At 48.4% G+C, this 9333-nt stretch overlaps 1 long non-coding RNA gene across 1 annotated transcript; it reads right to left on the bottom strand.

The window, feature by feature from the left end:
* Window positions 1-221: 221 nt before the first annotated feature.
* Window positions 222-8757, bottom strand: LOC146394616 (uncharacterized). Its single transcript, XR_014835584.1, has 2 exons — window positions 8353-8757; window positions 222-2903 (listed from the first exon to the last, which is right to left on the bottom strand). It is a non-coding gene; the product is annotated as an uncharacterized LOC146394616 (long non-coding RNA).
* Between the last annotated feature and the right edge of the window lie 576 nt (window positions 8758-9333).

The raw sequence follows: 9333 nt of genomic DNA, 5'->3' as shown, positions 1-9333 counted from the left end.
TAAAGTTCAAGAGATTGCAGAGTTTAAGAAAAATTAGGAATGATAACGATCCTAAGGCATTTTCATATACAAGGTCCCTGGTGGTGCTCAGAGTTGTTTTAGTGAGGTATTTGGGTCAGGAGCTTGAGTTTAATAAGGAATGGCTGGTAGAAAGCCTGGTGGAAGTGTTGCAGAAACTGCAAAAACTGTGGCAATGGAAAGAGACAAACAGCACTCGGAGATATGGAAAAGCAAGGTTTATTCAGCACCGGTGCGGGCTCAGAGGAGTCACCTCCAGAGTCTGAGCACCAGGTCTTTGTTCTCAGTAACTTTTATACACTACAAGGTCTTGATTTTCCCATGTAAGCATCCCGGACCTCCCCCATCCCCAAGCAGACAGTGTTCCTCCCTAAGAAACTGAGCAAGCAAGGTTACAGAAGCAGAACTGATAAGCAATGCTAGGTACCTAATTATCAGGGCTGCTGGCTTGGACAGAGAGCACATAGTTGTTACATTACTACAAGAAGGGTGGTATAGTGATGAGCACAGCTGGAAAGGCTTGCAGCTGCCTTCTTAGCCAAGGGGGGGGGTTGTTCTTTAGTTAAAACTCTATTTCATTCCCCCCTCTTGATGTTCAGGGTGCATCTGCACCCTTTACAGATCATCATCAGTCATAACCCTTTGGTAGCCTCTAATAAGTAGCAGGTGGGAGGCTGTTTTTCTTTCAACCATGGTTCTTATAAAACCTTGTATAATATTTATCAGGAGAGGTACAAGGCAGGGAACAAGTAGGCACCCTGTGAGTATAACCATGACTATTCCGACCATTGTCTTAATTCCTCCCAACCAAGAGAACCATTTACCAAAGAGACTGTCTGCATCTCATCCTTTCCAAATTTGTACAGGTACATGGGCTAGTTTAGTCATGTGGTCAGCATTTTCTTCTACCACCTTTCCGGTGTCATCTATTTGTAGACAGCAATTACTTAAGTTAAATTTTCCACAAACCCCTCCTTCAGAAGCAAGTAAATAATCCAAGGCCAAGCGATTTTGGTAGATTGCACTGTGCATTTTAGTTTGTTGTTGGGCCAATATAGTCAAGGCCCTTGCAGTGTCATTTGTTATAAGTTCCAAAACCGCCTGTAGTCTGATGATGCGGTTCAGCGTATAGATAGGGGTGCGATATCCCCAAGAGCCATCCTCTGCCCAGGTGGCAGGTCCATAATATTGAATTATCCATTCTGGGGGCCATTCATCATCTTTCCAGTCTCCAATTTGGAGAGCCCTCCGGTCTCTCTGGGCACCCTGTGCCCTATATATAGGAACTCCCAGTTGCTCTCCTAGTGACAGTGGGAGCAGGAAGAAAGAAGGTCTGATTGTTCCCAGTACACATGCCCCAGCCCAATTTGGGGGGAGTATGGAATAGGCCATTTTTCCACAAATCCAATATAATCCCTTTGGTGCCCGCCACTGGATATTAGTAGTGATATCTTCCCATGCTTGTCGAAGGTGGGAAAAGTTAGACAAGGGATTAGGCTTGGGCCCTGAGCGATTGGAGAATGACCACCATTGAGTCTTTTGGGCAGTCAGATTATAATACCTCAGGCCTAAACATGTTAAGCTTCCTACCGAAACATTAAACCATCCTCCCCACCTCACAAGACAATTTCTCCCAATAATAGCAGTTTTGAGGAGCCATACCCCATAGGTGAGTTGTGGGTATGCAGTCTCATTATGAGGCTCTAATGGGTCCAGTTCTCTGGCTTGCCAAAGCCAGTGGTCTCCTGTGTTTGTTCCCCCACATACATAACAAGAGGAGACCTTGAGAGTTTCTGCCAGGGCTAAGAACAAGTTCTTAGTTGTGGCCAGAATGGGAGGTGGGGTGTTTCTTATCTCTTCATAAAAAGAATGAAAGACGCTGTGAGAGGCAGCTTGGAGTGCAAACGTGATTCTCTGGAAATGTAACACAGCTCGAGGGTCAAGGCCTCTTCCGTCAATGCGAATGCTTATTTTGAAACCCTCCTTCCATTTGGGCTCACTGGAATTGAAAATAGTGAAATTAACTGGGTTACAAGCTTTAGTCTGGCAGTCTGGAGGGGCTGTACCCTTTTGAAGGACAGCTGTTTTGTCTCCCTTATTCCAGGTTGCCCAGGCCACGCAGCTCCAGTAAGTGCATTCCAGGCAATCATTCCAGGTGGTCCCCCAGCACATATATTTATGCTGGAGCCTATATTCTCTTTCCCATGATGGGCTTCCACATGGTCTAGTAGAAGTCCATGACCCATTCACAGCTTCACAGGCATCAAAAAGTACTGACACTGGCAACTTGGGGTTGGTAATTTGGGTCCGATTAATTAGCTGCCCTGATTTATGAGAGCGCCGGACTTCTAACCATTCCTCAGTTGGTGAGTATCGTGGATCAAAGCAAGTATATTGGCCCCCCTGTTGACAGATAGAATAAGTGGTCCTGTTGTGAGTACAACTTCCATGAATTTCTCCGGAACAGGAGAAATGAGTGGAGTAAAGCAAAGTCCATGTAACCCCTTGATCTGATCAGGTCACTCGAATGCACGGGTCACATGAGGACATGGATCCTGACAGAACCAAAGGGGACCAGATTAACAGCAACAGGCAGCAAACATACATGTTGTCATAAGATAACAGTATATGACAGAGAGTCTCTTGTGGAAGGGAGGTAAGGCAGTTTATTTTACCAGGCTGCTGATTCCTCAAGCTTCAGCTGTGCGTTGACTGACCAGCTTCCGGTGCGGTCAGAGCAGGGCTTTGAGATCGTCGTCTCCTTCTCTGTATTGTCAGGCAAAGAGGTCTCTCCGGATTGAGGGCAGTCTCCCACTCTCCAAGGTCGTCAGCTGTGCCAGCCGGTTTTACTCTAGAATGATGGATCCAAGCATCTATTCCTGTTACTTTAAGAGCAGTGGGGGTGGTTAGAATTACAGTATAGGGGCCCTTCCATACCAGCCTCAAAGGCTCCTTTTTCCAGTCCTTTATCCACACCTGGTCCCCCGGCTTGTGGGGGTGTACTGTTATACCTAAGGACACAGGTATTCTGTCTGTGACCCAGCTATGTATCCGAGAAATAGTGAGCCCCAGTCCTTGTAATTGTTTATGTAATTCCAAGTCTCCCAACTCCCTGGTGCTTCCTTTTAAACTGATTAATGGAGGTGGCCTTCCATATAAGATTTCAAATGGTGAGAATCCTATTCCCGCTCGGGGTGAGCATCTCACTTTTAAGAGGGCCACCGGCAACATGTCTATCCAGGGCAAGCCAGTTTCCTGACATAACTTTGCCAGGGTCTGTTTAAGGGTTTGGTTTATGTGTTTTACTTTTTCTGAACTTTGAGGGCGATACACAGAATGTAGTTTCCATCAGATCTGTAAAGCTTTTGTCACCTGTTGTACTGTTTCAGCCACAAATGCCAGTCCATTATCTGACCCGATGGTCAGAGGTATTTCATATCTGGGAATAATGTCTCTCAGGAGTGTCTTGGTTACTTTTTTTGTTTTTTTAGTTTGGGTAGGGAAGTCCTCTACCCATTCTGAAAAATTATAGATAAAAACTAGTAAATATTTGTACCCCTTACTAGGGGTGACCTCAGTAAAGTCCACTTTTATATCCTCAAATGGGGACAGTCCGCAGTGCTGTGTCCCAGCTGGTCTGTGGGGCCCCTGGTGGGCATTATTCTGTAAACAGGTTATGCATCTTTGGGAGACAGAGGAGCAGAGTGCAGGAAGAAGAGCAATGAGATAGTACCGGCCCAGTAGGGTCTCTAAGGCAGTTTTGCCCATGTGGGTTAGGTCATGTTCTTGGTGGACTAGTTTGTAGGCCAGCTGTTCTGGAATGTAAACTCGGTGGTCCCATGTGACCCACCACCCCGTTTTAGTTTTAGTTCCTCCTTTCTTCCTTATCCATTTTTCTTTTTCTGGAGAATATTTGGGGACAGCTGGCACTTCTGGGGCCAGCAAGACCTTAGGTTTGTCTGGCTGTTGTCCCTGGGCTTCCTGTCTGGCAGCTGCATCAGCACTACAGTTTCCTTCTGTCACTGGGTCATCCCCCTTTTGGTGGCCTTTACAGTGGATAACTGCAACTTCTTTAGGTTCCCATACTGCCTCTAGGAGCTTTAAGATTTCAGCCTGGTTTTTAACTCCTTTTCCTTCAGCAGTGAGGAGCCCTCTTTCTTTATATAAGGCTCCATGGACATGTAAAGTTGCAAAGGCATATCGTGAGTCAGTATAGATATTAACTCACTGGTCTTGGCTGAGTTCCAGTGCTCTGATTAAGGCCCATAATTCTGCTCTCTGTGCTGACCAGCCTTGAGGAAGCACCCCTGCTTCTATCACCACAGCATATCCTGCCATCCTTTTTCCATCCTCCATAAAACTGCTGCCATCAGTATATAAAACCAGGTCAGGATTTTGGAGTGGTTGATCAGTCAAGTCAGGCCTGCTGGAAAATACCTCATCTAGTACCTCCAGGCAGTTATGGTCTGGGGGCCCCGCTTTATCTGGCAGAAAAGTGGCTGGGCTCAGAGTTCATACAACCTCCAGTTTTACCCATGGATTTTCACATAGTAACCCTTGATATTGAGTCATTCGTGCATGTGTGAGCCAATGGTGGCCCCTGGTATCCATTAGGGTTACAACTGAGTGTGGGACTTTAACATTGAGATTTTGTCCCAGGGTCAACTTGTCAGCCTCTCTTACCAACAAGGTGGTAGCTGCCAGCGCTCGGAGGCAGGGAGGCCATCCAGCAGCAACTGAGTCAATTTGTTTAGACAGATATGCCACTGGCCTCTGCCAAGGCCCAAATTCTTGAGTTAAGACTCCCAAAGCCATCCCATTTTTCTCATGAACTAAAAGGTTAAATTCTCTGGTTACATCAGGAAGTCCCAAGGCTGGAGCCTCAGTGAGTTTGGTTTTGATTGTCTGAAACGCTGTCTCCTGGCTTGGTCCCCATTTAAGGGGAGCTTTTCTTCCCCTTTTAGAGCCTCATACAGAGGCCTGGCCAGGTCTGAAAACCCGGGGATCCATGTCCGGCAGAATCCTGCTGCCCCTAGGAACTCACGAACCTTCCGGTGGGTGGTAGGGACAGGAATGGCACAAACTGCCTGCTTTCTTTCAGTCCCCAGCATTCGTCGGCCCTGCATGATGTTGAAGCCCAGATACTTGACTTGTTTTTTGCAGATTTGTGCCTTTTTCTTTGGTACCCGATACCCTGCCTCCATCAGTAGGGAAAGGAGAGCTCTTGTTCCCTCTAGGCACTGAGCCTCCATGGTGCCAGCTAGTAAGAGGTCGTCAACATACTGTACTAAAAAACACAGCCCAGTTTTTGTCCAGGAAATTCAGCCAGGTCAGCAGCTAAGGCGCCGCTAAAAAGAGTGGGAGAGTTTTTGAATCCTTGTGGGAGTCTAGTCCAGGTGAGCTGTTCCTTTGTCCCTGTATGTGGATTCTCCCATTCAAAAGCAAACAAGGGCTGACTGGCAGGTGCCACCCAGAGGCAGAAAAAAGTGTCTTTTAAGTCCAGGCAAGTAAACCGCTTAGCAGTGGAGGGGATCAGCCCTAGCAGGGTATATGGGTTAGGGACGGACGGGTGTAATGTGACTGTTGCTTCATTTATGGCTCTCAAGTCCTGTACTGGGCGGTAGTCCTGTGTTCCTGGTTTTTTCACGGGCAGTAAAGGGGTGTTCCAAGGGGACTGACATTTTATTAACAGTCCATGCTGAAGCAGCCTATCCAGGTGAACCTGGATTCCCAGTCGAGCTTCTCTGGGAATTGAGTGTTGCCGTAGCTTTACCGGTTGAGCTCCGGGTTTTAGATCAATTAAGACAGGAGCATGGCGTTTTGCCAGTCCTGGTGGGTTTCCTTCAGCCCAAACCAATGGGTATTTAGTCTCTAGTTCTGGGGGAATGGTCCCCATTTCTGAAGGGGAAGAGTACAAGCGCCATTCCTCTTCCCTTTTTACAGCAAGAGCCATGATTAAAGGAGAGGGGGGTTCTGTCAATTTAAGTTGGGCTGATCCATCAGTAGAAAAGGAAATTTGTGCCCCCATTTTAGCCAGCAGGTCTCTTCCCATCAGGGGGACTGGGCAGTCAGGCAGGTAAAGAAATTCATGTATTACTTCATGGCCTTCTAACTGACATCATCAAGGACCGCAGAAGGGCCTGTGGGTTTGGTTACCTGTGGCCCCAACAATGGTGGTTTCTTTCCCCAAGAGGGGAGCCACAGGTTGTGTAACCACAGAAAGTTCGGCACCTGTGTCAACCATAAAGTCTATGGGGTGGCCCCCTACTTGAGTTCTGACCATAGGCTCTCGGGGGCCCAGTTGGAGAGAGCCTGGTCCCCCCTAATCAGACTCAGCTAGGCCGATCAGGTTGGTGCTGAATGGCTCAGATCAGTACCAGCTAGGTGGGGCCTTGGTCTTTTTCTCAGGACGGTTGGGGCATTCATTTTTCCAATGTCCCTTTTCTTTGCAGTAAGCACATTGGTCATGTTCCAGGGGACTCCTTTTCCCTGGCCTTGTGCCTTGTCCCCTACGGGGTGGTCCCACTGGGGGCACCGGTTTTGACAGGGCGGCTGCCAGAAGAGTCACTTTGTTTCATTCTCTTTTCTGCATCACGGCGGGCCACCTGGTCTCGGTTAATAAAAACCTTGTGGGCTATTTCCAACAGTTTAGTGGCATTCTCTCCTGCAAAGCCTTTTAATTTCTGTAGCTTTTTACGGGTATCTGATTGGGCTTGTCCCACAAAGGCAGCATTTATCATCTGTTGGTTTTCAGGGGCCTCGGGATCAAAAGGGGTGTAGGTTCGGAAAGCCTCACATAGTCTCTCATAGAATTTGGCTGGGCTTTCATTCGGCTCTTGTAGTATCTCACTGATCTTAGCTATATTAGTGGGCCTTTTAGCCCCAGCTTTTGCCCCCTGTAGGAAGGCCTGCCGGTACCTCTCTAGGTTATGTTTCCCTTCCTCAGTGTCATAGTCCCAGTGGGGGTGTTCTTCTAGGAAGGCTTCCCTCACCCAGTTTGCCAAGTCTGCTGGACCCCCCGCATTGGCCTGAAGCCATTTTGGGGCTTCTGTTATAATTTGCCAGCGCGCTTCAGTTTCAAATAGAGTAAAAAGGAGTTGCCGGCAGTCTATCCAGGTGGGACGGTGTGTCTGGAAAATGAATTCTAAGAGATCAGTCAGCGCCTGAGGCTTTTCAGAATATGAGGGAGTATGGTGTTTCCAGTTGAGGAGATCGGCAGTGGAAAAGGGCTGGTAATAATAAAAACGTCCCCCCTCTTGTATGGTCCCTTAAGGGCATTTGCAATGCTGGAGTGGCTGCTCCCTGAGCTGACCAGAGACACCTGCTCATAGGTTCTGGAGAATCTGGCTGCGGGGGTGATATCGCCTCGGGAACTTCAGAAGCAGAAGGAGGAGGAGAAACAGAAGGTGGTGGGCTATCTGGCATCTGGGGACCTTTAGCTCCTGGAGGTGGGGCCGGCAGCACATAAGGTGGTGGCATAGGGGGCGAGTCATCAGGTTCCCCTTGATAAATAGGTGGCACCTTCTTTTGAGACAAGGTTTTCTTCTTGGACTGGGCTACTAGCACCCTACACTGTCCCTGGTCTGTGGTGCAGAGCCAAACCCATGGGGGCCTCAAATAGGCAATTTCCAACCATTGATCAATATATGGAAATTGGTCTGGGTGTCCAGGGTCTCCTGTTATAACATTATATACTGCTGTAACTGTGAACACATCTAAGGTCCCTTCTGGAGGCCAGCCAACACCAAAAGAGGGCCACTCTAGGGTACAGAGGGTACATAGTTTTCTAGGACTCAGCTTAACACCATAATCTCTAGAAATCCTTTCTTAAAATTCTTAACCATACACTCTAAGACAGTGGGCTTGGAAGCCAATTTACCCATTGTGTAAAGTCCCACCCTGTGATGGTGACGCAGGACAAACAGTGAGGACAAGGTAACAATTGCTTCGTCCGCCTGACCGCACCCCCGGAGGAGATATTTCAGGCGCCTCTTAGCATAGGTGGGACTGTATAAACCCCAACGTCAGGATCCCCCCAAAGAGGGCCACCATAAGCCGTATGAGGTTGCCACGGAACTGCAGGTTAGGACTCACTCTGGCTCCGAAGTCCAAGGATGGTGGAGCACAGGCTCTCATTCTCTCCAGTCACACACACACACACACACACACACACACACACACACACACACACACACACACACACACACACCAGAATTGACAAGCCTCCCGATCTCAAGGGAGCAAGCCCTGACCTGAGTGACTCTTTGGTCACTGAGAGGTGATCAGTCTCTCCTTCCAGGTCCTGACTTGGGCAGATATCCGCAGGGCACTCACCAGTCCGACGTCCTGTCCAGGAACCTGTTTCCACTCTCCTTCTGAGTCCGTTCGGGAAGCGGTGTGGGCCAAGGCCAGCACGGCCCGAGTGAGGGTCTGGATCCGGCAAAATGGCCAGTGCGCGCTATCCACCTGTCACCGGGCCGGCAACCGTGGCCTCCCCCGGTTCCCCAACAATGGTGGCACAAGAGGCCAGCTTGGTTGTCGGCTTCCCGGCCAACGCACCAAAAATGTTGCGGAAACCGCAAAAACTGTGGCAATGGAAAGAGACAAACAGCACTCGGAGATATGGAAAAGCAAGGTTTATTCAGCACCGGTGCGGGCTCAGAGGAGTCACCTCCAGAGTCTGAGCACCAGGTCTTTGTTCTCAGTAACTTTTATACACTACAAGGTCTTGATTTTCCCATGTAAGCATCCCGGACCTCCCCCATCCCCAAGCAGACAGTGTTCCTCCCTAAGAAACTGAGCAAGCAAGGTTACAGAAGCAGAACTGATAAGCAATGCTAGGTACCTAATTATCAGGGCTGCTGGCTTGGACAGAGAGCACACAGTTGTTACATTACTACAAGAAGGGTGGTATAGTGATGAGCACAGCTGGAAAGGCTTGCAGCTGCCTTCTTAGCCAAGGGGGGGGGGTTGTTCTTTAATTAAAACTCTATTTCAGAAGTACAATCTGTTCTCTCCAGATCAGTTAGGATGAAGAGAACAAAATGGCAGCTACCTGGCAGAAGAAATGCAGGAGATCAATGCACTGAAATATGCATTCATGGAGTTACCTTGTGGCGCACGGGTTAAGGATCCAGTGTTGTCACTACAGCAGCTCAGTGCATGTTTGATCCCTGGCCTGGCAACTTTCACATGCCATGGGTGCAGCCAAAAAAAATCCTTGTGAACCTGGGATGAACCCCACCTGGTCATGGTGTATGATCTTTTTGATATGTTGTTGGATTCAGTTGGCTAAAATTTTGTTGAGAATTTTTG

The sequence above is a fragment of the Sus scrofa genome, chromosome X (genome assembly GCF_054392235.1).
Source record: "Sus scrofa isolate SSC_HxYL_T2T_F1_AM1 chromosome X, Sscrofa_HxYL_maternal_Yorkshire_Landrace_v2.0, whole genome shotgun sequence".
In the NCBI taxonomy this organism is placed as follows: Eukaryota; Metazoa; Chordata; class Mammalia; order Artiodactyla; family Suidae; genus Sus; species Sus scrofa.
The sequence above is the reverse complement of the archived record's forward strand: the minus strand, read 5'-3'. Positions and strand labels throughout refer to the sequence as shown.